This window comes from Oncorhynchus nerka, linkage group LG24, assembly GCF_034236695.1.
Source record: "Oncorhynchus nerka isolate Pitt River linkage group LG24, Oner_Uvic_2.0, whole genome shotgun sequence".
NCBI classification, from domain to species: domain Eukaryota; kingdom Metazoa; phylum Chordata; class Actinopteri; order Salmoniformes; family Salmonidae; genus Oncorhynchus; species Oncorhynchus nerka.
The window spans coordinates 88,069,940-88,097,383 of NC_088419.1; the positions used below are offsets into that span (position 1 = coordinate 88,069,940).

At 54.2% G+C, this 27,444-nt stretch overlaps 1 long non-coding RNA gene across 2 annotated transcripts; it reads left to right on the forward strand.

Moving 5' to 3' along the window:
- The first annotated feature begins 253 nt into the window (after window positions 1–253).
- On the forward strand, window positions 254–26,824 carry LOC115127687 (uncharacterized). Of its 2 annotated transcripts, XR_010460957.1 has the most exons (3): window positions 772–1,198; window positions 24,481–24,625; window positions 26,742–26,824. It is a non-coding gene; the product is annotated as an uncharacterized LOC115127687 (long non-coding RNA). The 2 variants fall into 2 exon arrangements; XR_010460956.1 differs by having other exon boundaries at window positions 254–1,198; window positions 24,481–26,753.
- Window positions 26,825–27,444: the final 620 nt, after the last annotated feature.

Genomic DNA, 27,444 nt, shown 5'->3' on the forward strand with positions numbered 1-27,444 from the left:
GACTTAGCCCAGGAAGTGTTGATTTTTGTCAGCAGTTTATACATGGGGTCATGAAATTGCCTCATTGCCAATAGTGGCTTCAGCTGACGGGAAGAGATGGCCACTGGCTTGTTGGACAAACATGTCAACGAATAACCCCTGTCAATAGTTTTCTTAAATTATTTTCAGCTTCATGATTGTCCAACATTAAATAAAGTGCCTCTGATTCTAAAAAACACGTTGATTCAACCAGTGTGTGCTCAGTGGGAAGTTAGTGGTGCTGGGGATGACATGATCAAAGTTCACTATAAAGAAACATGACGTATATTTTTTACAATATCAAAGCAGCCAGACAATATCTAGTAAAATGTCCTTGTGGTCCATGCCAAGTATTTCAACTGCATCATCGTTACTGAGTGTCATATATGTGTTCTTTGCATTCTACACATTGAGGCAGGAATATTGACCTTCAATTCTCATATGCAAGAAAAAGTTAAATGTAACATTGTGTGTTTTGTTTAGTTGGTAGGTTAATGTGAGGTAAACCCTGGCATGCTCTCAAGGTGTAGAAGTCAATAAAACATTAACTTTAAATCCATTTTGGCCCTTTTGCCCCTGGATAATACGGCTTGACGGGAAAAGGTTGTCTTGCTGGAACAAACATAGCTATGTCAATAGATAGTAAACAGACAGGTTTATGTGAGGTTTATGTCAGTACACATTTGTTCAGCATATTTGGTGATTCATCAATGACCTTACAAATGGAGCTTATCATCATTACAATCAACATTCAAAGTATTTGCTACCTGTCTAAATGTCTTTCTATCTCTAAATCTATGCTCTTCAGATTAGAATTGTCTCTATATGGCTGACCAAATGATTTGCACTTTTAAATTGGTTTTGATTTGCTCAATTAATGAATAGACTGAACCAATGCAGTTCCTACATTGAGCATTTTCCTCAGTGTTTCCCCTCCCCGCAACGTAGGTTTGATTAAATTCTAGTATTTGGGTCAGTCCCTCTGGACAGTGGTTCTCTTCAGTGCTCCCTGGGGGCTGGAACTCTGTAGACAAACATTAACTTTGGGATAGACACTCTATATTTATCTTCTACTCCTTCCATTTTTACTGCATCTACCATTTGATCAACATGAAATCATCTCTGACTCTGCTGTGTCTGGTGGTATGGGTGAATGTGGATGCTTCATCAGCTCAGACTGGTAAGGATGTGTTTTCCTTCACTTTCTCACATGCTTGTAGTGCCCACATTGTGTTAGTATCCACCAATTGCTCTGTAAGACACTGACTAGACTATACAAAGTGAGCAAACGTAACTGATGTGTTTACTTTGCTACGTTTAGCTACTATTGTACATCATCATAGGGAAACAGCACATTACTCTTCTGATACGCAGGGAAAGTGACGACAATTTCTGTCTTCAATTCCATATTCACTTTTTATGTTTTTGACAGGACTTCAGGAATATAAACTCAGCAAAAAAAGAAACGTCCTCTCACTGTCCACTGCGTTTATTTTCAGCAAACTTAACGTGTAAATATTTGTATGAACATAACAAGATTCAACAACTGAGACATAAACTGAACAAATTCCACAGATGTGACAAACAAAAATGGAATAATGTGTCCGTGAACAAAGGGGAGTCAAAATCAAAAGTAACATTTGCCGGTGATGTCTGGTGAGGACCTGCCTTACAACAGGCCTACAAGCCCTCAGGCCTTCCTCTTTCAGCCTATTGCGGATAGTCTGAGCACTGATGGAGGGATTGTGCGTTCCTGGTGTAACTCGGGCAGTTGTTGTTGCCATCCAATGTAAATAGTCCGGTAGCCATTTGATTAATTGTTCAGCAGTCTTATGCCTTGGGGGTAGAAGCTGTTAAGGAGCCTTTTGGTCCTGGACTTGGCGCTCTGGTACCCGCTTACCATGCAATAGCAGAGAAACAGTCTATGACTTGGGTGACTGGAGTCTTTGATGCCAGATCTCTGACCTCCTCCCTATAGGCTGTCTCATAGTTGTAGGTGATCAGGCCTACAACTGTTGTGTTGTCAGCAAACTTAATAATGGTGCTGAAGTCATGTTTGTTCACGTAGTTGAGGGTGAACAGGAAGTACAGGAGGGGACTAAGTACACACCCCTGAGCGTCCCCAGTGTTGAGGATCATCGTGGCAGACGTGTTGTTGCCTACCCTTACAACCAGTTGCAGAGGGAGGTGTTTACTCCCTGTGTCCTTAGCTTAGTGATGAGCTTCGAGGGCACTATGGTGTTGAACGCTGAGCTGTGGTCAATGAATAGCATTCTCACATAGGTATTCCTTTTGTCCAGGTTTGAAAGGGCAGTGTGGAGTGCGATTGAGATTGCATCATCTGTGGATCTGTTGGAGTGGTATGCAAATTGGAGTGGGTCTAGGGTATCCGGGAGGATGCTGTTGATGTGATCCATCACCAGCCTTTCAAAGCACTTCATGGCTACCGAGTGCTACGGGGCGGTAATTATTTAGGCAGGTTACATTCGCTTCCTTGGGCACAGGAAGTATGGCGGCCTGCTTGAAACATGTAGGTATTACAGACTCGGTCAGGGAGAGGTTGAAAATGTCAGTGAAGACACTTGCCAGTTGGTCCACTAATTAAAGTATTAATAAAAGCTCTGCAAAAAAAATCCCCTCCAAAATCCAACTCAGTGCCAAAATGGCAAGTGTGGTCTTTGGTGTGGTTCCTAGCGGTTTGCATCAGTTTTTAGTGGTTTCTAGCTCTTTCTAGCGGTTTTTAGTGGCTTCTAGCGGTTACAAGCGAGCGAAGATGATAATGTACGTGATATCAACAGAGAAGTATATTTCCTGGGTGATTTAAATATTGACTGGCTATCATCAAGCTGCCCACTCAGGAAAAAACTTCAAACTGTAACCAGTGCCTGCAATCTGGATTAGGTTGCCAGTCAACCTGCCAGGGTAGTTACATCAACATGTATTGATCACATCTTTACTAACGGTGTAAATATATACTTTAAAGCAGTATCCTAATCCATAGGATGCAGTGATCACATTATAATAGTCAAATTGTTATGGTTTTCCTCAGGTGAAAGAGAGGAGGACCAAAATGCAGCGTGGTTATCTTTATACATCTTTAATGAAAGATGAAAATGTGAACAATATACTTATACAAAACAAGAAATGTGAAAAAAACAAAAACAGTCCTAACTGGTGCAAAACACAGAGACAGGAACATTCACCCACGAAATACTCAAAGAATATGGCTGCCTAAATATGGTTCCCAATCAGAGATAACGATAAACCCCTGCCTCTGATTGAGAACCACTCTAGGCAACGATAGACTTTCCTAGACTACTATACTAAACACAATCCCATAAACTACAAAAACCCTAGACAAAACAAACCACATAAATCACCCATGTCACACCCTGGCCTAACCAAAATAATAAAGAGAACACAGAATACTAAGACCAGGGCGTGACAGTACCCCCTCCCCCAAAGGTGCGGACTCCCGGCCGCACACCTAAACCCAGAGGGGAGGGTCTGGGTGGGCATCTGTCCACGGTGGCGGCTCTGGCGCTGGACGTGGACCCCACTCCATCATAGTCTTTGTCCACCTCCTTAGCGTCCTTAGATTGGCGACCCTCGTCGTCGACCTTGGCCTACTAATCTCAACAAAGGGCCCCTCTGGACTGAGGGGCAGCTCAGGACTGAGGTAGCTCGGGACTGAGGGGTAGCTCAGGACTGAGGGGTAGCTCAGGACTGAGGTAGCTCGGGACTGAGGGGTAGCTCGGGACTGAGGGGCAGCTCCGGACTGAGGGACAGCTCGGGACTGAGGTAGCTCGGGACTGAGGGGTAGCTCGGGACTGAGGGGTAGCTCAAGACTGAGGGGTAGCTCAATACTGAGAGGAAGCTCGGGACTGAGAGGAAGCTCAGGCAGGTTGACGGCTCTGGCAGATCCATGCTGACTGGCGGCTCTGGCTGCTCCATGCTGACGGGAGACTCTGGCGGCTCATGAGAGGCGGGAGACTCTGGCGGCTCATGAGAGGCGGGAGACTCTGGCGGCTCATGACAGGCGGGAGACTCTGGCGGCTCATGACAGGCTGGAGACTCTGGCGGCTCATGACAGGCGGGAGACTCTGGCGGCTCATGACAGGCGGGAGACTCTGGCAGCTAATGACAAGCGGGAGACTCTGGCGGCTCATGACAGGCGGAAGACTCTGGCGGCTAATGACAGGCGGGAGACTCCGGCGGCTCATGACAGGCGGGAGACTGAGGCGGCTCATGACAGGCGGGAGACTCCGGCGGCTCATGACAGGCAGGAGACTCCGGCGGTTCATGGCAGGCGGGAGACTCTGGCGGCTCATGACAGGCGGGAGACTCTGGCGGCTCATGACAGGCGGGAGACTCTGGCGGCTCATGACAGGCGGGAGACTCCGACGGCGCTGGACAGGCGGGAGACTCCGGCGGCTCATGACAGGCGGGAGACTGAGGCGGGTCATGACAGGCGGGAGACTCCGGCGGCTCATGACAGGCAGGAGACTCCGGCGGTTCATGGCAGGCGGGAGACTCTGGCGGCTCATGACAGGCGGGAGACTCTGGCGGCTCATGACAGGCGGGAGACTCTGGCGGCTCATGACAGGCGGGAGACTCTGGCGGCTCATGACAGGCGGGAGACTCTGGCGGCTAATGACAAGCGGGAGACTCTGGCGGCTCATGACAGGCGGGAGACTCTGGCGGCTAATGACAGGCGGGAGACTGAGGCGGCTCATGACAGGCGGGAGACTCTGGCGGCTCATGACAGGCGGGAGACTCCGGCGGCTCATGACAGGCGGGAGACTGAGGCGGCTCATGACAGGCGGGAGACTCCGGCGGCTCATGACAGGCGGGAGACTCCGGCGGTTCATGGCAGGCGGGAGACTCTGGCGGCTCATGACAGGCGGGAGACTCTGGCGGCTCATGACAGGCGGGAGACTCTGGCGGCTCATGACAGGCGGGAGACTCTGGCGGCTCATGACAGGCGGGAGACTCTGGCGGCTCATGACAGGCGGGAGACTCCGGCGGCTCATGACAGGCGGGAGACTCTGGCGGCTCATGACAGGCGGGAGACTCTGGCGGCTCATGACAGGCGGGAGACTCTGGCGGCTAATGACAAGCGGGAGACTCTGGCGGCTCATGACAGGCGGGAGACTCTGGCGGCTCATGACAGGCGGGAGACTCTGGCGGCTCATGACATGCGGGAGACTCTGGCGGCTCATGACAGGCGGGAGACTCTGGCGGCTCATGACAGGTGGGAGACTCCGACGGCGCTGGACAGGCGGGAGACTGAGGCGGCTCATGACAGGCGGGAGACTCCGGCGGCTCATGACAGGCGGGAGACTCTGGCGGCTCATGACAGGCGGGAGACTCCGGCGGCTCATGACAGGCGGGAGACTCTGGCGGCTCATGACAGGCGGGAGACTCTGGCGGCTCATGACAGGCGGGAGACTCCGGCTCATGACAGGCGGGAGACTCTGGCGGCTCATGACAGGCGGGAGACTCTGGCGGCTCATGACAGGCGGGAGACTCTGGCGGCTCATGACAGGCGGGAGACTCTGGCGGCTCATGACAGGCGGGAGACTCTGGCGGCTCATGACAGGCGGGAGACTCTGGCGGCTAATGACAAGCGGGAGACTCTGGCGGCTCATGACAGGCGGGAGACTCTGGCGGCTCATGACAGGCGGGAGACTCTGGCGGCTCATGACATGCGGGAGACTCTGGCGGCTCATGACAGGCGGGAGACTCTGGCGGCTCATGACAGGTGGGAGACTCCGACGGCGCTGGACAGGCGGGAGACTCCGGCGGCTCATGACAGGCGGGAGACTGAGGCGGCTCATGACAGGCGGGAGACTCTGGCGGCTCATGACAGGCGGGAGACTCTGGCGGCTCATGACAGGCGGGAGACTCTGGCGGCTCATGACAGGCGGGAGACTCTGGCGGCTCATGACAGGTGGGAGACTCCGACGGCGCTGGACAGGCGGGAGACTCCGGCGGCTCATGACAGGCGGGAGACTGAGGCGGCTCATGACAGGCGGGAGACTCCGGCGGCTCATGACAGGCGGGAGACTGAGGCGGGTCATGACAGGCGGGAGACTGAGGCGGCTCATGACAGGCAGGAGACTCCGGCGGTTCATGGCAGGCGGGAGACTCTGGCGGCTCATGACAGGCGGAAGACTCTGGCGGCTCATGACAGGCGGGAGACTCTGGCGGCTCATGACAGGCGGGAGACTCTGGCGGCTCATGACAGGCGGGAGACTCTGGCGGCTAATGACAAGCGGGAGACTCTGGCGGCTCATGACAGGCGGGAGACTCTGGCGGCTAATGACAGGCGGGAGACTGAGGCGGCTCATGACAGGCGGGAGACTCTGGCGGCTCATGACAGGCGGGAGACTCCGGCGGCTCATGACAGGCGGGAGACTGAGGCGGCTCATGACAGGCGGGAGACTCCGGCGGCTCATGACAGGCAGGAGACTCTGGCGGTTCATGGCAGGCGGGAGACTCTGGCGGCTCATGACAGGCGGGAGACTCTGGCGGCTCATGACAGGCGGGAGACTCTGGCGGCTCATGACAGGCGGGAGACTCTGGCGGCTCATGACAGGCGGGAGACTCCGGCGGCTCATGACAGGCGGGAGACTCCGGCGGCTCATGACAGGCGGGAGACTCTGGCGGCTCATGACAGGCGGGAGACTCTGGCGGCTCATGACAGGCGGGAGACTCTGGCGGCTCATGACAGGCGGGAGACTCTGGCGGCTCATGACAGGCGGGAGACTCTGGCGGCTCATGACAGGCGGGAGACTCTGGCGGCTAATGACAAGCGGGAGACTCTGGCGGCTCATGACAGGCGGGAGACTCTGGCGGCTCATGACAGGCGGGAGACTCTGGCGGCTCATGACATGCGGGAGACTCTGGCGGCTCATGACAGGCGGGAGACTCTGGCGGCTCATGACAGGTGGGAGACTCCGACGGCGCTGGACAGGCGGGAGACTCCGGCGGCTCATGACAGGCGGGAGACTGAGGCGGCTCATGACAGGCGGGAGACTCCGGCGGCTCATGACAGGCAGGAGACTCCGGCGGTTCATGGCAGGCGGGAGACTCTGGCGGCTCATGACAGGCGGGAGACTCTGGCGGCTCATGACAGGCGGGAGACTCTGGCGGCTCATGACAGGCGGGAGACTCTGGCGGCTCATGACAGGCGGGAGACTCTGGCGGCTCATGACAGGCGGGAGACTCCGGCGGCGCTGGACAGGGGGGAGACTTCGGCGGCTCATGACAGGCGGGAGACTCTGGCGGCTCATGACAGGCGGGAGACTCTGGCGGCTCATGACAGGCGGGAGACTCTGGCGGCTCATGACAGGCGGGAGACTCTGGCGGCTCATGACAGGCGGGAGACTCTGGCGGCTCATGACAGAGGGGAGACTCTGGCGGCTCATGACAGGCGGGAGACTCTGGCGGCTCATGACAGGCGGGAGACTCTGGCGGCTAATGACAAGCGGGAGACTCTGGCGGCTCATGACAGGCGGGAGACTCTGGCGGCTCATGACAGGCGGGAGACTCTGGCGGCTCATGACAGGCGGGAGACTCCGACGGCGCTGGACAGGCGGGAGACTCCGGCGGCTCATGACAGGCGGGAGACTCTGGCGGCTCATGACAGGCGGGAGACTCTGGCGGCTCATGACAGGCGGGAGACTCTGGCGGCTCATGACAGGCGGGAGACTCTGGCGGCTCATGACAGGCGGGAGACTCCGGCGGCGCTGGACAGGGGGGAGACTTCGGCGGCTCATGACAGGCGGGAGACTCTGGCGGCTCATGACAGGCGGGAGACTCTGGCGGCTCATGACAGGCGGGAGACTCTGGCGGCTCATGACAGGCGGGAGACTCTGGCGGCTCATGACAGGCGGGAGACTCTGGCGGCTCATGACAGAGGGGAGACTCTGGCGGCTCATGACAGGCGGGAGACTCTGGCGGCTCATGACAGGCGGGAGACTCTGGCGGCTCATGACAGGCGGGAGACTCTGGCGGCTCATGACAGGCGGGAGACTCTGGCGGCTCATGACAGGCGGGAGACTCTGGCGGCTCATGACAGAGGGGAGACTCTGGCGGCTCATGACAGGCGGGAGACTCTGGCGGCTCATGACAGGCGGGAGACTCTGGCGGCTCATGACAGGCGGGAGACTCTGGCGGCTAATGACAAGCGGGAGACTCTGGCGGCTCATGACAGGCGGGAGACTCTGGCGGCTCATGACAGGCGGGAGACTCTGGCGGCTCATGACAGGCGGGAGACTCCGGCGGCGCTGGACAGGGGGGAGACTTCGGCGTCTCATGACAGGCGGGAGACTCTGGCGGCTCATGACAGGCGGGAGACTCTGGCGGCTCATGACAGGCGGGAGACTCTGGCGGCTCATGACAGGCGGGAGACTCTGGCGGCTCATGACAGGCGGGAGACTCTGGCGGCTCATGACAGGCGGGAGACTCTGGCGGCTCATGACAGGCGGGAGACTCTGGCGGCTCATGACAGGCGGGAGACTCTGGCGGCTCATGACAGGCGGGAGACTCTGGCGGCTCATGACAGGCGGGAGACTCTGGCGGCTCATGACAGGCGGGAGACTCTGGCGGCTCATGACAGGCGGGAGACTCCGGCAGCGCTGGACAGGGGGGAGACTTCGGCGGCTCATGACAGGCGGGAGACTCTGGCGGCTCATGACGGTCGGGAGACTTTGGCGGCTCATGACAGGCGGGAGACTCTGGCGGCTCATGACAGGCGGGAGACTCCGGCGGCGCTGGACAGGCGGGAGACTCCGGCGGCGCTGGACAGGCGGGAGACTCCGGCGGCGCTGGACAGGGGGGAGACTCCGGCGGCGCTGGACAGGCGGGAGACTCCGGCGGCGCTGGACAGGCGGGAGACTCCGGCGGCGCTGGACAGGCGGGAGACTCCGGCGGCGCTGGACAGGCGGGAGACTCCGGTGGCTCATGACAGGTGGGAGACTCTGGCGGGTCATGACAGGCGGGAGACTCTGGCGGCTCATGACAGGCGGGAGACTCTGGCGGCTCATGACAGGCGGGAGACTCCGGCGGCGATGGACAGGAGGGAGACTCCGGCGGCGCTGGACAGGCGGGAGACTCCGGCGGCGCTGGACAGGCGGGAGACTCCGGTGGCTCATGACAGGTGGGAGACTCCGGCGGCGCTGGACAGGCGGGAGACTCCGGCGGCGCTGAACAGGCGGGAGACTCCGGTGGCTCATGACAGGCGGGAGACTCCGGCGGCGCTGGACAGGCGGGAGACTGAGGCGGCTCATGACAGGCGGGAGACTCCGGCGGCGCTGGACAGGCGGGAGACTGAGGCGGCTCATGACAGGCGGGAGACTCTGGCGGCTCATGACAGGCGGGAGACTCTGGCGGCTCATGACAGGCGGGAGACTCTGGCGGCTCATGACAGGCGGGAGACTCTGGCGGCTCATGACAGGCGGGAGACTCTGGCGGCTCATGACAGGCGGGAGACTCTGGCGGCTCATGACAGGCGGGAGACTCTGGCGGCTCATGACAGGCGGGAGACTCTGGCGGCTCATGACAGGCGGGAGACTCTGGCGGCTCATGACAGGCGGGAGACTCTGGCGGCTCATGACAGGCGGGAGACTCTGGCGGCTCATGACAGGCGGGAGACTCTGGCGGCTCATGACAGGCGGGAGACTCCGGCGGCGCTGGACAGGGGGGAGACTTCGGCGGCTCATGACAGGCGGGAGACTCTGGCGGCTCATGACGGTCGGGAGACTTTGGCGGCTCATGACAGGCGGGAGACTCTGGCGGCTCATGACAGGCGGGAGACTCCGGCGGCGCTGGACAGGCGGGAGACTCCGGCGGCGCTGGACAGGCGGGAGACTCCGGCGGCGCTGGACAGGGGGGAGACTCCGGCGGCGCTGGACAGGCGGGAGACTCCGGCGGCGCTGGACAGGCGGGAGACTCCGGCGGCGCTGGACAGGCGGGAGACTCCGGCGGCGCTGGACAGGCGGGAGACTCCGGTGGCTCATGACAGGTGGGAGACTCTGGCGGGTCATGACAGGCGGGAGACTCTGGCGGCTCATGACAGGCGGGAGACTCTGGCGGCTCATGACAGGCGGGAGACTCGGCGGCGATGGACAGGAGGGAGACTCCGGCGGCGCTGGACAGGCGGGAGACTCCGGCGGCGCTGGACAGGCGGGAGACTCCGGTGGCTCATGACAGGTGGGAGACTCCGGCGGCGCTGGACAGGCGGGAGACTCCGGCGGCGCTGAACAGGCGGGAGACTCCGGTGGCTCATGACAGGCGGGAGACTCCGGCGGCGCTGGACAGGCGGGAGACTGAGGCGGCTCATGACAGGCGGGAGACTCCGGCGGCGCTGGACAGGCGGGAGACTGAGGCGGCTCATGACAGGCGGGAGACTCTGGCGGCTCATGACAGGCGGGAGACTCTGGCGGCTAATGACAGGCGGGAGACTCTGGCGGTTCATGACAGGCGGGAGACTCTGGCGGCTCATGAAAGGAGAGAGACTCTGGCGGCTCATGACAGGCGGGAGACTCTGGCGGCTCATGACAGGCGGGAGACTCCGGCGGCGCTGGACAGGCGGGAGACTCCGGCGGCGCTGGACAGGCGGGAGTCTCCGGTGGCTCATGACAGGCGGGAGACTCTGGCGGCTAATGACAAGCGGGAGACTCTGGCGGCTCATGACAGGCGGGAGACTCTGGCGGCTCATGACAGGCGGGAGACTCTGGCGGCTCATGACAGGCGGGAGACTCCGACGGCGCTGGACAGGCGGGAGACTCCGGCGGCTCATGACAGGCGGGAGACTCTGGCGGCTCATGACAGGCGGGAGACTCTGGCGGCTCATGACAGGCGGGAGACTCTGGCGGCTCATGACAGGCGGGAGACTCCGGCGGCGCTGGACAGGGGGAGACTTCGGCGTCTCATGACAGGCGGGAGACTCTGACAGGCGGGAGGCTCATGACAGGCGGGAGACTCTGGCGGCTCATGACAGGCGGGAGACTCTGGTGGCTCATGACAGGCGGGAGACTCTGGCGGCTCATGACAGGCGGGAGACTCTGGCGGCTCATGACAGGCGGGAGACTCTGGCGGCTCATGACAGGCGGGAGACTCTGGCGGCTCATGACAGGCGGGAGACTCTGGCGGCTCATGACAGGCGGGAGACTCTGGCGGCTCATGACAGGCGGGAGACTCTGGCGGCTCATGACAGGCGGGAGACTCTGGCGGCTCATGACAGGCGGGAGACTCTGGCGGCTCATGACAGGCGGGAGACTCCGGCGGCTCATGACAGGCGGGAGACTGAGGCGGCTCATGACAGGCGGGAGACTGAGGCGGCTCATGACAGGCAGGAGACTCGGCTCATGACAGGCAGGAGACTCCGGCGGTTCATGGCAGGCGGGAGACTCCGGCGGCTCATGACAGGCGGGAGACTCTGGCGGCTCATGACAGGCGGGAGACTCCGACGGCGCTGGACAGGCGGGAGACTCCGGCGGCTCATGACAGGCGGGAGACTGAGGCGGCTCATGACAGGTGGGAGACTCCGGCGGCTCATGACAGGCAGGAGACTCCGGCGGTTCATGGCAGGCGGGAGACTCTGGCGGCTCATGACAGGCGGGAGACTCTGGCGGCTCATGACAGGCGGGAGACTCTGGCGGCTCATGACAGGCGGGAGACTCCGGCGGCGCTGGACAGGCGGGAGACTCCGGCGGGGCTGGACAGGGGGGAGACTCCGGCGGCACTGGACAGGCGGGAGACTCTGGCGGCGCTGGACAGGCGGGAGACTCTGGCGGCGCTGGACAGGCGGGAGCCTCCGGCGGCTCATGACAGGCGGGAGACTGAGGCGGCTCATGACAGGCGGGAGACTCTGGCGGCTCATGACAGGCGGGAGACTCTGGCGGCTCATGACAGGCGGGAGACTCTGGCGGCTCATGACAGGCGGGAGACTCTGGCGGCTCATGACAGGCGGGAGACTCTGGCGGCTCATGACAGGCGGGAGACTCCGGCGGCGCTGGCGCTGGACGGGGGGAGACAGGCGGGAGACTCTGGCGGCTCATGACAGGCGGGAGACTCTGGCGGCTCATGACGGTCGGGAGACTTTGACAGGCGGGAGGCGGCTCATGACAGGCAGGGAGACTCTGGCGGCTCATGACAGGCGGGAGACTCCGGCGGCGCTGGACAGGCGGGAGACTCCGGCGGCGCTGAACAGGCGGGAGACAGACAGGCGGGAGACTCCGGCGGCGCTGGACAGGGGGAGACTGACAGGCGGGAGACCCGGCGGCGCTGGACAGGCGGGAGACTCCGGCAGGCGCTGGACAGGCGGGAGACTGGCGCTAATGACAGGCGCTGGACAGGCGGGAGCGGCGGGAGACTCGGCGGCGCTGGACAGGCGGGAGACTCCGGTGGCTCATGACAGGTGGGAGACTCTGGCGGGTCATGACAGGCGGTAGACTCTGGCGGCTCATGACAGGCGGGAGACTCTGGCGGCTCATGACAGGCGGGAGACTCCGGCGGCGAAGGACAGGAGGGAGACTCCGGCGGCGCTGGACAGGCGGGAGACTCCGGCGGCGCTGGACAGGCGGGAGACTCCGGTGGCTCATGACAGGTGGGAGACTCGCGGCGCTGGACAGGCGGGAGACTCCGGCGGCGCTGAACAGGCGGGAGACTCCGGTGGCTCATGACAGGCGGGAGACTCCGGCGGCGCTGGACAGGCGGGAGACTGAGGCGGCTCATGACAGGCGGGAGACTCCGGCGGCGCTGGACAGGCGGGAGACTGAGGCGGCTCATGACAGGCGGGAGACTCTGGCGGCTCATGACAGGCGGGAGACTCTGGCGGCTAATGACAGGCGGGAGACTCTGGCGGTTCATGACAGGCGGGAGACTCTGGCGGCTCATGAAAGGAGGGAGACTCTGGCGGCTCATGACAGGCGGGAGACTCTGGCGGCTCATGACAGGCGGGAGACTCCGGCGGCGCTGGACAGGCGGGAGTCTCCGGTGGCTCATGACAGGCGGGAGACTCCGGCGGCACATGACAGGCGGGAGACTGAGGCGGCTCATGACAGGCGGGTGACTCCGGCGGCGCTGGACAGGCGGGAGACTCCGGCGGCGCTAAACAGGCGGGAGACTCTGGCGGCTCATGACAGGCGGGAGACTCTGGTGGCTCATGACAGGCGGGAGACTCCGGCGGCGCTGGACAGGCGGGAGACTCCGGCGAGGCTGGACAGGGGGGAGACTCCGTCGGCGCTGGACAGGCGGGAGACTCCGGCGGTGCTGGACAGGCGGGAGCCTCCGGCGGCTCATGACAGGCGGGAGACTGAGGCGGCTCATGACAGGCGGGAGACTCTGGCGGCTCATGACAGGCGGGAGACTCTGGCGGCTCATGACAGGCGGGAGACTCTGGCGGCTCATGACAGGCGGGAGACTCTGGCGGCTCATGACATGCGGGAGAATCTGGCCGCTCATGACAGGCGGGAGACTCCGGCGGCGCTGGACAGGCGGGAGACTGAGGCAGCTCATGACAGGCGGGAGAATCTGGCGGCTCATGACAGGCGGGAGACTCTGGCGGCTCATGACATGCGGGAGAATCTGGCGGTTCATGACAGGCGGGAGACTCTGGCGGCTCATGACAGGCGGGAGACTCTGGCGGCTCATGACATGCGGGAGAATCTGGCCGCTCATGACAGGCGGGAGACTCCGGCGGCGCTTGATAGGTGGGAGACTCCGGCGGCGCTGGACAGGCGGGAGACTCCGGCGGCGCTGGACAGGCGGGAGACTCCGGCGGCGCTAAAAGCAAGGGCTGATTTCAAGGTTTTACTGCTAACCTACAAAGCATTACATGGGCTTGCTCCTACCTATCTCTCTGATTTGGTCCTGCCGTACATACCTACACGTACGCTACGGTCACAAGACGCAGGCCTCCTAATTGTCCCTAGAATTTCTAAGCAAACAGCTGGAGGCATGGCTTTCTCCTATAGAGCTCCATTTTTATGGAACGGTCTGCCTACCCATGTCAGAGACGCAAACTCGGTCTCAACCTTTAAGTCTTTACTGAAGACTCATCTCTTCAGTGGGTCATATGATTGAGTGTAGTCTGGCCCAGGAGTGGGAAGGTGAACGGAAAGGCTCTGGAGCAACGAACCGCCCTTGCTGTCTCTGCCTGGCCGATTCCCCTCTTTCCACTGGGATTCTCTGCCTCTACCCTGTTACGGGGGCTGAGTCACTGGCTTACTGGGGCTCTCTCATGCCGTCCCTGGGGGGGGGGTGCGTCACCTGGGTGGGTTGATTCACTGTTGTGGTCGGCCTGTCTGGGTTGGCGCCCCCCCCTTGGGTTGTGCCGTGGCGGAGATCTTTGTGGGCTATACTCGGCCTTGTCTCAGGATGGTAAGTTGGTGGTTGAAGATATCCCTCTAGTGGTGTGGGGGCTGTGCTTTGGCAAAGTGGGTGGGTTATATCCTTCCTGTTTGGCCCTGTCCGGGGTGTCCTCGGATGGGGCCACAGTGTCTCCTGACCCCTCCTGTCTCAGCCTCCAGTATTTATGCTGCATTAGTTTATGTGTCGGGGGCTAGGGTCAGTTTGTTATATCTGGAGTACTTCTCCTGTCCTATTCGGTGTCCTGTGTGAATCTAAGTGTGCGTTCTCTAATTCTCTCCTTCTCTCTTTCTTTCTCTCTCTCGGAGGACCTGAGCCCTAGGACCATGCCCCAGGACTACCTGACATGATGACTCCTTGCTGTCCCCAGTCCACCTGGCCATGCTGCTGCTCCAGTTTCAACTGGCCTGGGCCCTAGGACCATGTCCCAGGACTACCTGACATGATGACTCCTTGCTGTCCCCAGTCCACCTGGCCATGCTGCTGCTCCAGACCTGAGCCCTAGGACCGTGCCCCAGGACTACCTGACATGATGACTCCTTGCTGTCCCCAGTCCACCTGACTGTGCTGCTGCTCCAGTTTCAACTGTTCTGCCTTATTATTATTCGACCATGCTGGTCATTTATGAACATTTGAACATCTTGGTCATGTTCTGTTATAATCTCTACCCGGCACAGCCAGAAGAGGACTGGCCACCCCACATAGCCTGGTTCCTCTCTAGGTTTCTTCCTAGGTTTTGGCCTTTCTAGGGAGTTTTTCCTAGCCACCGTGCTTTTACACCTGCATTGTTTGCTGTTTGGGGTTTTAGGCTGGGTTTCTGTACAGCACTTTGAGATATCAGCTGATGTACGAAGTTCTATATAAATAAATTTGATTTGATTTGATTTGACAGGCGGGAGACTGAGGCGGCTCATGACAGGCGGGAGAATCTGGCGGCTCATGACAGGCGGGAGACTCTGGTGGCTAATGACACGCGGGAGACTCTGGCAGCTCATGACAGGCGGGAGACTCTGGCAGCTCATGACAGGCGGGAGACACCGGCGGCGCTGGACAGGCGGGAGACTCCGGCGGCGCTGGACATGCGGGAGACTCCGGTGGCGCTGGACAGGCGGGAGACTCCGGCGGCTAATGACAGGCGGGAGACTCTGGCGGCTCATGAAAGGCGGGAGACTCCGACGTCGCTGGACAGGCGAAAGACTCCGGCGGCTAATGACAGGCGGGAGACTGAGGCGGCTCATGACAGGCGGGAGACTCTGGCGGCTCATGACAGGCGGGAGACTCTGGTGGCTCATGACAGGCGGGAGACTCTGGCGGTTCATGACAGGCGGGAGACTCTGGCGGCTCATGACAGGCGGGAGACTCCGGCGGCTCATGACAGGCGGGAGACTGAGGCGGTTCATGACAGGCGGGTGACTCTGGCGGCTCATGACAGGCGTGTGACTCTGGCGGCTCATGACAGGCGGGAGACTCTGGCGGCTCATGACAGGCGGGAAACTCCGGCAGCGCCGGACAGGCGGGAGACTGGACAGGCGGGAGACTCCGGTGGCGCTAAACAGGCGGGAGACTCTGGCGGCTCATGACAGGCGGGAGACTCTGGTGGCTCATGACAGGCGGGAGACTCCGGCGGCGCTGGACAGGCGGGAGACTCCAGCGAGGCTGGACAGGGGGGAGACTCCGGCGGCGCTGGACAGGCGGGAGACTCCGGCGGCGCTGGAGAGGCGGGAGCCTCCGGCGGCTCATGACAGGCGGGAGAATCTGGCGGCTCATGACATGCGGGAGAATCTGGCCGCTCATGACAGGCGGGAGACTCTGGCGGCGCTGGACAGGCGGTAGACTCCGGCGGCGCTTGATAGGTGGGAGACTCCGGCGGCGCTGGACAGGCGGGAGACTCCGGCGGCGCTGGACAGGAGGGAGGCTCTTGCAGCGCTGGACAGGCGAGGCGCACTGGGGGGGAGACTCTGGCGGCTCATGACAGGCGGGAGACTCTGGCGTCTCATGACAGGCGGGAGAATCTGGCGGCTCATGCAGGCGGGAGACTCTGGCGGCTCATTACAGGTGGGAGACTCTTGCGGCTCATGACAGGCGGGAGACTCTGGCGGCTCATGACAGACGGGACACTCTGGCGGCTCATGACAGGCGGGACACTCTGGCGGCTCATGACAGGCGGGATACTCCGGCGGCGCTTGACAGGCGGGAGCCTCAGGCGGCGCTGGAGAGGCGGGAGACTCCGGCGGCGCTGGTCAGGCGGGAGACTCCGGCAGCGCTGGAGAGGAGGGAGGCTCCGGCAGCGCTGGACAGGCGAGGCGCACTGTAGGCCTGGTGCGTGGTGCTGGCACTAGTGGTACTGGGCCAAGGACACGCACAGGAAGCCTGGTGCGGGGAGCTGCCACCGGAGGGCTGGTGTGTGGAGTTGGCACTGGATGGACCGGACCGTGAAGGCGTACTGGAGATCTTGAGAGCAGGGCTGGCACCAACCGCCCTGGCTGGATCTTCACCCTAGCCCGGCAGATGTGAGGAGCTGAGATGTAGCGTACCGGGCTAAGCACGCGTACTGGGGACACCGTGCGTTCCACCGCATAACACGGCTTCTGACCAGTACCACGCCCGCCACGGTTAGCACTGCTAGGCGCACTGTAGCGCTGAGCTGGCACAGGACGTGCAAGGCTAGGGAGGTGCACAGGAGGCCTGGTGCGTGAGGCTGGCACAATCTTCACCAGCCGACTAGCACGCACCTCAGGACGAGTATGGAGAGCTGACCCAGGTGCCATCAAATCCCGACACGCTCCGTCGGGCGAATTCCGTGCCTCATGCACCAACACAGCAACTCCCTCATAACTCTCTCCTCCAATTTCCCCATTAATTTATTCACAGTATCTGCTTCGCTCACCTCCAACACCGGCTCTGGTTCTGGTTTCCTCCTTGGCTCCTTACGATAAACAGGGGAAGTTGGCTCAGGTCTGACTCCTGACTCTGCCACACTCTCCCTGTGCCGCCCCCCAAGAAATGTTTGAGGCTGACTCTCGGGCTTCCATCCGCGCCGCCGTGCTTTCTCCTCATACCAGCGCCTCTCCGCTTTCGCTGCCTCCAGCTCTTCTTTGGGACGGCGATATTCTCCTGGCTGTGCCCAGGGTCCTTTACCGTCCAATTGGTCCTCCCATGTCCATTCCTCTTTGCACAGCTCCTGCTACCGCTGCCTGTCACCACGCCGTTTGGTCCTGTTGTGGTGGGTGATTCTGTTACGGTTTTCTTCTGGTGAAAGAGAGGTGGACCAAAATACAGCGTGGTTATCTTTATACATCTTTAATGAAAGATGAAAATATGAGCAATATACTTATACAAAACAAGAAACGTGAAAACAACGAAAACAGTCCTAACTGGTGCAAAACACAGAGACAGGAACAATCACCCACGAAATACTCAAAGAATATGGCTGCCTAAATATGGTTCCCAATCAGAGACAACGATAAACACCTTCCTCTGATTGAGAACCACTCTAGGCAACCATAGACTTTCCTAGACTACTTAACTAAACACAATCCCATAAACTACAACCCCCTAGACAAAACAAACCACATAAATCACCCATGTCACACCCTGGCCTAACCAAAATAATAAAGAGAACACAGAATAGTAAGACCAGGGCGTGACACATATCTAGGATAGCCAAAGTTCCAAACGCTGGGCCTAATATAGCGTATAAAAGGTCATAAAACAAGTTTTGTAGTGATTCATATGTTGATGATGTAAAGAATATTTGCTGGTCTGTGTTGTGTAATGAGGAGCATTTAAAAATAAAGGAGAGCCGCACAATCGAGGATCTCAGATGCAAAAATATTTATGTCCAACTGTCTTCATCATACCCTGACGTTGGACATATACCCTGATGAAGACAGCTTGTCTGTCATACCCTGATGAAGACAGCTTGTCTGTCAAAACGTTGGACATAAATATTTTTGCATCTGATCTCATAGAGTGTGCGGCTCTCCTTTATTTTTTAAGTGTTCCACTCCGCTAGCCGGCACCTCGCTGCACTTGATGCATTTATGTAACTACTTATTCCAGTTAGTAATAAGCATGCATCCATTATGAAAATGACTGTAAAAACGGTTACATCCCCTTGGATTGATGAGGAATTTTTAAAAAATGTATGTTTGAGAGGGATGAGGCAAAAGGTTTGGCAAATAAGTCTGGCTGCACAACCGATTGGCAAACGTACTGCAAATTAAGAGATTGTAGTGTCTTAACACTTAGTACTTATTTATGTAATAAGAAAGACTCGAATACAAGCAATTGAACTGGAGCTTCACATTTACTCAAACTAGTTAGTCCCAGAATAACATAGAACAATACTGCGCATGACCAAGGGTGCTCCATCCTTAAAGGGGACATCAGTAATTAACAGAACATAACATTCCTTCTCTTATACAATCAGAGTTACTTTTACCAAACCACAACTGAAACATTTCCCAGAACTTCTTGTAGTTATTTTGCATCTTTTAATTTGAACTTGAACAGTTTGTTTTTGTTTGTTTGTTTATAAGTCTAGTCTGTCTGGTGGACGGTGCCTTCGTTCTGGGTAGCGCCTCGGATTGTCTGGAGGCTCCTGAACATCCTCAGTGTGTGCTTGTTCCATTATAGCGTCTGCTATAGCAGCACCTTCATCAACACGTTCCCTTCTTTCAGCCTGGGGTCTCTCTACTGCCCCACCGTCCTCTACAGTTCCCTGTGTGTCACTCTCAGGAGCTCTCTGTGCCTGTTCTCTCTCTCTTGTTGTGCTGTTTTCCGTGGAATGCATTTGGTTAATGTGACGCCGCCACATTATGTCTGGGCTCACTTGAACCTGGTAAGTTCTGGGTCCCGTTTGTGTGTGTACGGTCCTCTTGTCCATTTCCCTCCTCTTCTGTAGTCTCGCACCATCACTTCCTGTCCTGTTTGGAGATGGCGCTCCCGGCCACCGGAGAGCATCTTGGCTTGTTTGTTCAGCACTTCATTACGCCTGTTTGGCTTCATGATGTCCAGCTGTGTGCGGAGAGGCCTCCCGAACATCAGTGCGGCTGGGCTTTCATTTGTCGTGGCATGTGGGGTGTTTCGGTAGGAGGCCAGGAACTTGGCCAGTTTTGTTTGCAAAGTCCCTTCGTCTCGTTTTGCTGCACGGAGTCCTTGCTTTAGGGTTTGCACAAAGCGTTCTGCCAGCCCATTGGTGGCAGGGTGGTACGGAGCTGAGGTTGAGTGTTTGATTCCATTTACTGACATGAATCTTGTAAACTCGTCACTTACAAAAGCTTGCGCGTTGTCACTTACCAGCTGCAGTGGAAAACCGAAGCGTGCAAACGTTTTTCTGAGACACTCTATCGTCTGAGCTGAGGTGGAGGAGTCAGTGCAAAACACCTCTGGCCATTTGGAATGGGCATCAACTATAACCAGAAACATGTGCTTTTCAAAGGGACCAGCGTAGTCCACATGAATTCTCTGCCATGGCTCTGCGGGCCATTCCCATGGGTGGACTGGGACAGGAGCAGGCATGTGAAGGGTTTCCAAACATCCACTACAGTTCTTTGCCATATTTTCTATCTGTTGGTCCAGACCTGGCCACCAGAAGTGGCTCCTTGCGAGCAGCTTCATTTTGACAATTCCAACATGACCTTCATGTAGTTGCTGCAAGACTAGATGTTGGCATTTCTGGGGTATCATGACTCTCATTCCCCACATCAAACATCCTTGGTACGTTGTAATTTTGTTTCTCTGCTGGAAATACGGAGTCAGCTCCTTTCTGCCAGTAGCTGGCCATCCTGACATGGTGTAGGTGTGTACACTTTGACAAGGTCACATCTTTCCTTGTCTCCTGTTTGATAACTGTGCTTGTGACTGGTAGGGCCTCAAGCTGAGCGGTATGGAACATGTCCACTGCATCCACCCTCCTTTGTCTTTCTCTTGTACACGGCAGTCTGGATAATCCATCTGCATTTGTGTGGAGGGATGACGGCTTAAACTCAATGTCATACATATGACTGGCAAGGAACAGGGCATATCGCTGTAACCTGGCTGCTGTCATTGCCGGAATGCCTTTCTTTGGACTGAAAATGGAAAGCAACGGCTGGTGATCTGTAACCAGTGTGAAACGCTTGCCATATAGGTATGCGTGGAATTTCTTGACGCCCCACACTAGTGCCAGTGCTTCTTTATCGATTTGTGAGTAGTTTTTCTCTGCATCATTCAATGTTCGTGACGCGAATGCAACTTGCCTCTCTGACCCATCTTTCAGTGTGTGTGAAAGGACTGCCCCTAATCCATAAGGGGACGCATCACAAGCCAACTTCACTGGCATTTCAGGGTCGTAATGCATCAGGACCTGTTCAGATGTTATGAGCCGTTTTGCCTCCAGAAATGCATTTTCACACTGCTCTGTCCACCGCCATGTCCTATTCTTTTCCAGGAGCTGATTTAGAGGCTGGAGTACTGCTGAAAGGTTTGGGAGGAATCTTCTGTAGTAATTGATCAGTCCCGTGAAAGATCTCACTTCTGTGATATTTTGTGGTCGTGGTGCCTGTACCACTGCCTCGATTTTGTCCTGTGTTTTGTGCAATCCATTGCAGTCAATCTCATATCCACAGAAGACAATCTTGTCTTTGAAGAACTCACACTTCTTTAAGTTTGCCTGTAGACATTTACATTTAAGTCATTTAGCAGACGCTCTTATCCAGAGCGACTTACAAATTGGTGCATTCACCTTATGACCATACTCTTTCAGTCTTTTCAGGACCTCTTCCAGGTTAGCCAGGTGCTCTTTGTCGGTGCGTCCTGTTATGATCATGTCATCCAGGATACACTGGGTTCCTGGGATTCCTTGCAAAATCTGGTCAATAGTTCGTTGCCAAATGGCTGGGGCTGATGCAATGCCAAAAACCAGGCGGTTATACCTGTATAGACCTTTGTGTGTGTTTATTGTCAGGTACTGTTTGGAACTCTCTTCAACCGGTAGCTGCAGGTAAGCCTGTTTCAGATCGATTTTACTGAAGTGTTTCCCACCAGCTAGTGCAGCAAAGATGTCATCCAGACGTGGTAGGGGGTATTGGTCCACATGCAACATTGGATTCACAGTTACCTTGAAGTCCCCACACATTCTAACAGACCCGTCTTTCTTCACAATAGGAACTATGGGTGTGGCCCATTCGCTTCTGTCCACTTTCGTCAGGATCCCTGTATCCTGCAAGCGATCGATTTCCGCTTCCACCTTTGGTCTCAAGGAGTATGGAACAGATCTGGCTTTGCAGAATTTTGGGGTTGCATCATCTCTTAGTACAAGTTTTGCTGTGAAGCCTTTTACTGTTCCCATCTGATCACTGAAAACTGTGTTGTATTTCTTCCGCAAGTGTTCCAGTGTTTGGTCTGTGCCTTTCTCTTTGGACTGGAACGTGTGGAGCATTTTCAAATCACACCAATTCAGCTTTATTTTTGAAAGCCATTCCCTGCCAAATAATGGGGGGCCAGTTCTAGGCACCACATACAGCTGTAACTGCTGTGTTTGCCCCCCATAATGCACTCTGACTTGCAACGCCCCCATTGGGCTCAATCTCTCTCCTGAGTATGTCTTCAGCAACACATTTGTGTTCTTCAGCTTGATAGCCTTAAAATGCTCATTGTAGACAGTAGTGGAAATTATAGACACTGCAGATCCTGTGTCCAGCTCCATTTTGAGGGGTTTGCCTTCGATATCTGGTGTCACCCATATTATGCTACTGCTGGGAGAAGTCACTGTGTTTAACTCCATTGTACCAATTAATCGTTCATCTGAATCACTGCCACTGTTCTCTGCTAGTGCATTCACAGACCCTTTAATTTTCTCAGTTTTCCTGTTGTGACTGAATTTTGCTTTGCATGCTCTTTGAATGTGCCCCCTTCTACTGCATTTGTGACAAATGTCGTCTTTGAAACGGCAATCCTCTGCTCTGTGACCATCTCTGTCACACCTGTTGCATTTTTCGGCCACACGGGGGCGCTGTCGACTGCGTGAAAACTTGTGCAGGGAAATTTGTGACAGGTCAGTACTTCTTTTACTTTGCAACTCAAATGCATCTTTAGTCGCGATTTCCATAGCCACAGCAATTTCAACAGCCTTTGCAAACGTGAGCTCTGATTCTGTGAGCAAACGTTTTTGAATGTGTTCATGTTTCAGTCCACAAACAAATCTATCCCTTAATGTGTCATTTAGGTTCTCTCCCAACTGGCAATGTTCCGACAGTTTCTTCAACACTGCTACATATGTACTAACCCCCTCCCCCTCATTCTGATCTCTCTTGTGGAAACGAAAACGTTCCGCGATGAGGAGTGGTTTAGGTGATTTTGCAATATCTCCACAATCTCTGTGAATGTTTTATTTGAGGGCTTCAGAGGGGCAGTCAGATCTCTTAGCAAACTGTATGTTTTTGGGCCAATTAAACTCAACAACGCTGGTACTCTTTTGTTATCAGCAATGTCGTTTGCAATGAAGTACTGTTCCAGTCGTTCAATGTAAGTTGCCCAGTTTTCTTGCGTGTCATCAAACACATCTATTTTCCCGATGCTAGCCATTCTCTTTACCTCCGGCTCCACGGGTCTTTGATCTGCCGCCTCGTTCTCGTCAGCTCTCCCCTCATTTTCACTGCTTGCTAGCTGTTGTGCTACAGGGTCAAAATCTTCCTCTCTTCCTACGAACTCCATCTGTATTCGTGATGCACACTGCAGGTAATCATCCTCGTCGCCATTGTAGTGTCTTAACACTTAGTACTTATTTATGTAATAAGAAAGACTCGGAATACAAGCAATTGAACTGGAGCTTCACATTTACTCAAACTAGTTAGTCCCAGAATAACATAGAACAATACTGCGCATGACCAAGGGTGCTCCATCCTTAAAGGGGACATCAGTAATTAACAGAACATAACAGAGATCATGTGACTAAACTAAAAAAAAAAACACAATGAAACAAAGATATAAAGAATATATAAAGAATGATAGTAAAGTGTTATGGAGCACCTTAAATTACATTTTTGGGAAAAAAAACAACTTGGCTCCTTCATTCATTGAATCAGATGGCTCATTCATCACAAAGCACACTGATATTGAAACCTACTTTAATGACCTTTTCATTGACAAAGAAAAGCAAACTTAGGAATGACATACCAGCAACAAACACTGGCACTACACATTCATCCAAAAGTACAAGAATTGTACTTTTGAATTTCGTAAAGTCAGTGTGGAAGAGGTGAAAAAATTATTTTTGTCTGTCAACAATGACAAGCCACAGGGTCTGACAATCTGGATGTAAAATTACTGAGGATAATAGCAGATGATATTGCCACATCTTCAATTTAAGCCTACTAGAGAGCGTGTGCCCTCAGGCCTGGAGGGAAGCTAAAGTAATCCCGCTACCCAAGAATATTAAAGCCCCCTTTACTGGCTCAAATAGCTGACCAATCAGCCTGTTACCAACCCTTAATAAACTTCTGGAAATAATTGTGTTTGACCAGATAAAAACCTCGCCACAGGCTATTGCACACATATAAGCCTGGGATATCAACCATTCAAAGTTGGCCTTAGTGGGAGTGACCATAGAATTGTATGGGAATGACCTTACTGAATAAAGAATTTGTTATCATGTCCTTTGACAGCAAAAAGTTAACACAGCCACAAAGTCATAAACTCCGCCCAGTTCCACAATTTCCCTTCTTCGAGTTTCAGTTTAAACCTAATATTAACCTTTACCACACTGCTCACCTTATGCCTAACCCTTATTTAGTTATTGTGGAGATGATTGGTTAGTAGATTAAGCCAATGAGTAATGCACTGGGAGATTATTTTATCATATTTGACATAGTGGGTTATGTCACATTGGACATTGGTGATTATTTCACACAGTTATGTCCCATTTATGAACCATTTATAAAGCATGACATACTGTTGTAGATGATTTGTAACACATTTATGTAGTGCTGATGAACGCATCATGAGGCCTTAATAAACTGAATGTCATTTGAAGCGGGACCGTCTCGGTCAATGTAGTTAGTTGCACTTTGATAGTTCAAACATGCTGTGCTTCATCTGCAGAGTATTGTGGTAAGCCTGAGGGTGAAGGGAGGAGAATGCTGCCGATTCCTGATCGAGAACGTTATGAAAATGGGGACCAAGTGGAGTATGGATGTCTTGCAACTTGTAAGAACGGAGAGTGGGATAAAGACCATCAAGGGCAAAGGTCAGTTTAAAGGGGCAATCTGCAGTTGCTACACCCATTGTTGGACTTCTAAATGAATTACATGTACCAAATGATTCTTGAAGAACATAACTTATAAATGACTCATGAGCTCAGTTCAACTGTCGCACCTCATCATAACCCAAAATATAAGATTGTTTTACTCCTTTGTTTGTAAAGAAAGTGGATGTAAACAAACACTATATAGCCTCAATAGATGGTTCAAAGTATAATGTTGATATCATGGATGGTCTATCCTTGCATCTATAGCTATAGCTATGAATTTGAGAGTGGTAACATTTCATCCCTCTGCTTTTAACCAAAACAGGGGTGGGGATGCTCTTTCTTCTTGTGTGTTTAATGTCTATGGCATTACTATAGTACTGTAAACATTGAAGTGCTTATTGCGTTTACTACATTTCAGGGCTTGACATTAACTTTATTACCCACTTGTCTTTTGGAAAAGTAAGACAGATTTTTGACTTGTGTGAAAGCTCAAGTCCAAATTGTGTTGTATGATGCAAGAAGACACTTTACAAAATTAAATACATTAGTATCATTATTATTACCATACAGAGAATGAGACAAAACTGTAGAATACCATCTGTCTAGAGCTGGGTAATATTATTGATATTGTTGCTAGATAGCAATGTAATTGATCTAACAGTGAATGTAATGTCCAACAAAAACTGTCCGTTAGTAGACCTATATAGAGTATATATTCACTACAAACAGCACGCTCCACTCCGTTCCACTTGTGCATCATCTCAATTACATTCTCTGTTTGTAAAGTGGTAGCATTTCCTTATTATTTAATGTTGAGAATATGTGCTAAACTCACAGAAAGCTGGAACTCCACTCGCTTTTAAAATAATTGTTTTAAAAACAGCTTTTCCCTCAATTACATATTGAATGTTGCTCTCTCTCCTGGAGCAACATCCCCCTTGACGTTTCATGCCTGTAAGAAACCTGTTTGCAGACAAAATAATTGCTAAAACTGAGCAAATAACTCACTACGAAAACTACAGTGCATTCGGAAAGTATTCATACCCGTTACATTTTTCCACATTTTGTTACGTTACAGCCTTATTCTAAAATGGTTTAAATAAATAAATCTACACGCAATACCGCACAATGACAAAGTGATAAGAGATTTCTAGAAATTTGGGAACATTTGTTAAAAACATAAATACCTTACTTACATATGAGACTCAAAATCATTTTTCCATTGATCATCCTTGAGATGTTTCTACAACTTGATTGGAGTCCACCTGTGGTAAATTACATTTATTGTACATGATTTGGAAAGGCACACACCTTTCTAAATAAGGTCCCACTGTTGACAGTGCATGTCAGAGCAAAAACCAAGACGTGTGTCCGTAGAGATCTGAGACAGGATTGTGTCGAGGCACAGATCTGGGGAAGGGTATCAAAAAATGTCTCGAACATTGAAGCTCCCCAAGAATACAGTAGCCTCCACATTATTAAGTGGGAGGAGTTTGGAAAAACCAAGACTCTTCTTAGAGCTGGCCGCCCGGCTAAACTGAGTAATTGGGGGAGAACGGCCTTGGTCGGGGAGGTGACCAAGAACCAGATGGTCAGTCTGACAGAGCTCCAAAGTTCATCTGTGGAGATGGGAGAACTTTCCAGAAGGACAAGGCACCTAAAGGACTTTCAGACCATGAGAAACAAGATTCTGTTGTCTGATGAAACCAAGATTGAACTCTTTGGACTGAATACCAAGCGTCACATCTTGAGGAAACCTGGCACTATCCCTACGGTGAAGCATAGGACAGCAGCATCAAGCTGTGGGGATGTTTTTCAGCGGCAGGGACTGGGAAACTAGTCAGGATCGAAGTAAAGACAGAGAGACCTGAAAATAGCTGTGCAGCGACAAGAAGAATGAGAGAAACTCCCCAAATACAGGTGTGCCAAGCTTGTAGCGTCCTACCCAAGAAAACTCGATGCTGTAATCGCTGCCAGAGGCGCTTCTACAAAGTTCTGAGTAAAGGGTCTGAATAATAATGTAATTGTGATACATATGTTTCTTTTTTAAATACATTTTCAAACATGTCTAAAAAACAGTTTTTGCTTTGTAATTATGGGGTATTGTGTGTAGATTGATGAGGGAGCCCAAACACAGGCTCAAGAGGAAAAGCAACTTGCAAGAACGGAGAGTGGAGTAAGACAATCGACTGTCAAGGTAAGTCTGTAAGACTGTACCAGGTATTTACATGAACATATGGTAATTAGACAATTATAACCTATTAATAATTGATTCATTTGAAGGTAGTTACCAGAAAAAAATCTTCAAATTTTTTACATTTAATCAGGCAAGTCAGTTAAAAGAACAAATTCTTATTTAAAATGACGGCCTACCGGGGAACAGTGGGTTAACTGCCTTGTTCAGGGGCAGGATGACAGATTGCTCTGGGATTTGATCCAGCAACCTTTCAGTTAGTGGCCCAATGCGCTAACGACTAGAATAAAAAGCCCATTGCTAGAGGTGATGACACAGCAGTCCAATTACTGTATTTGGAGGGCACTTCCACCACCCAAAGTCTTTTTATATTGATCATTATCACAAGAACTGTGTGATATTTCCTGTGATTCTACTGCAATAGATTGAAATCAATATGTTTGAGTATTCCAGCATTTTGGATCAGTCCCCCGGGACAGTGGTTCTCTTCAGTGCTCCCTGGGGGCTGGAACTCTGTAGACAAACATTAACTTTGGGATAGACACTATATTTATGTTCTACTCCTTCCATTTTTACTGCATCTACCATTTGATCAACATGAAATCATCTCTGACTCTGCTGT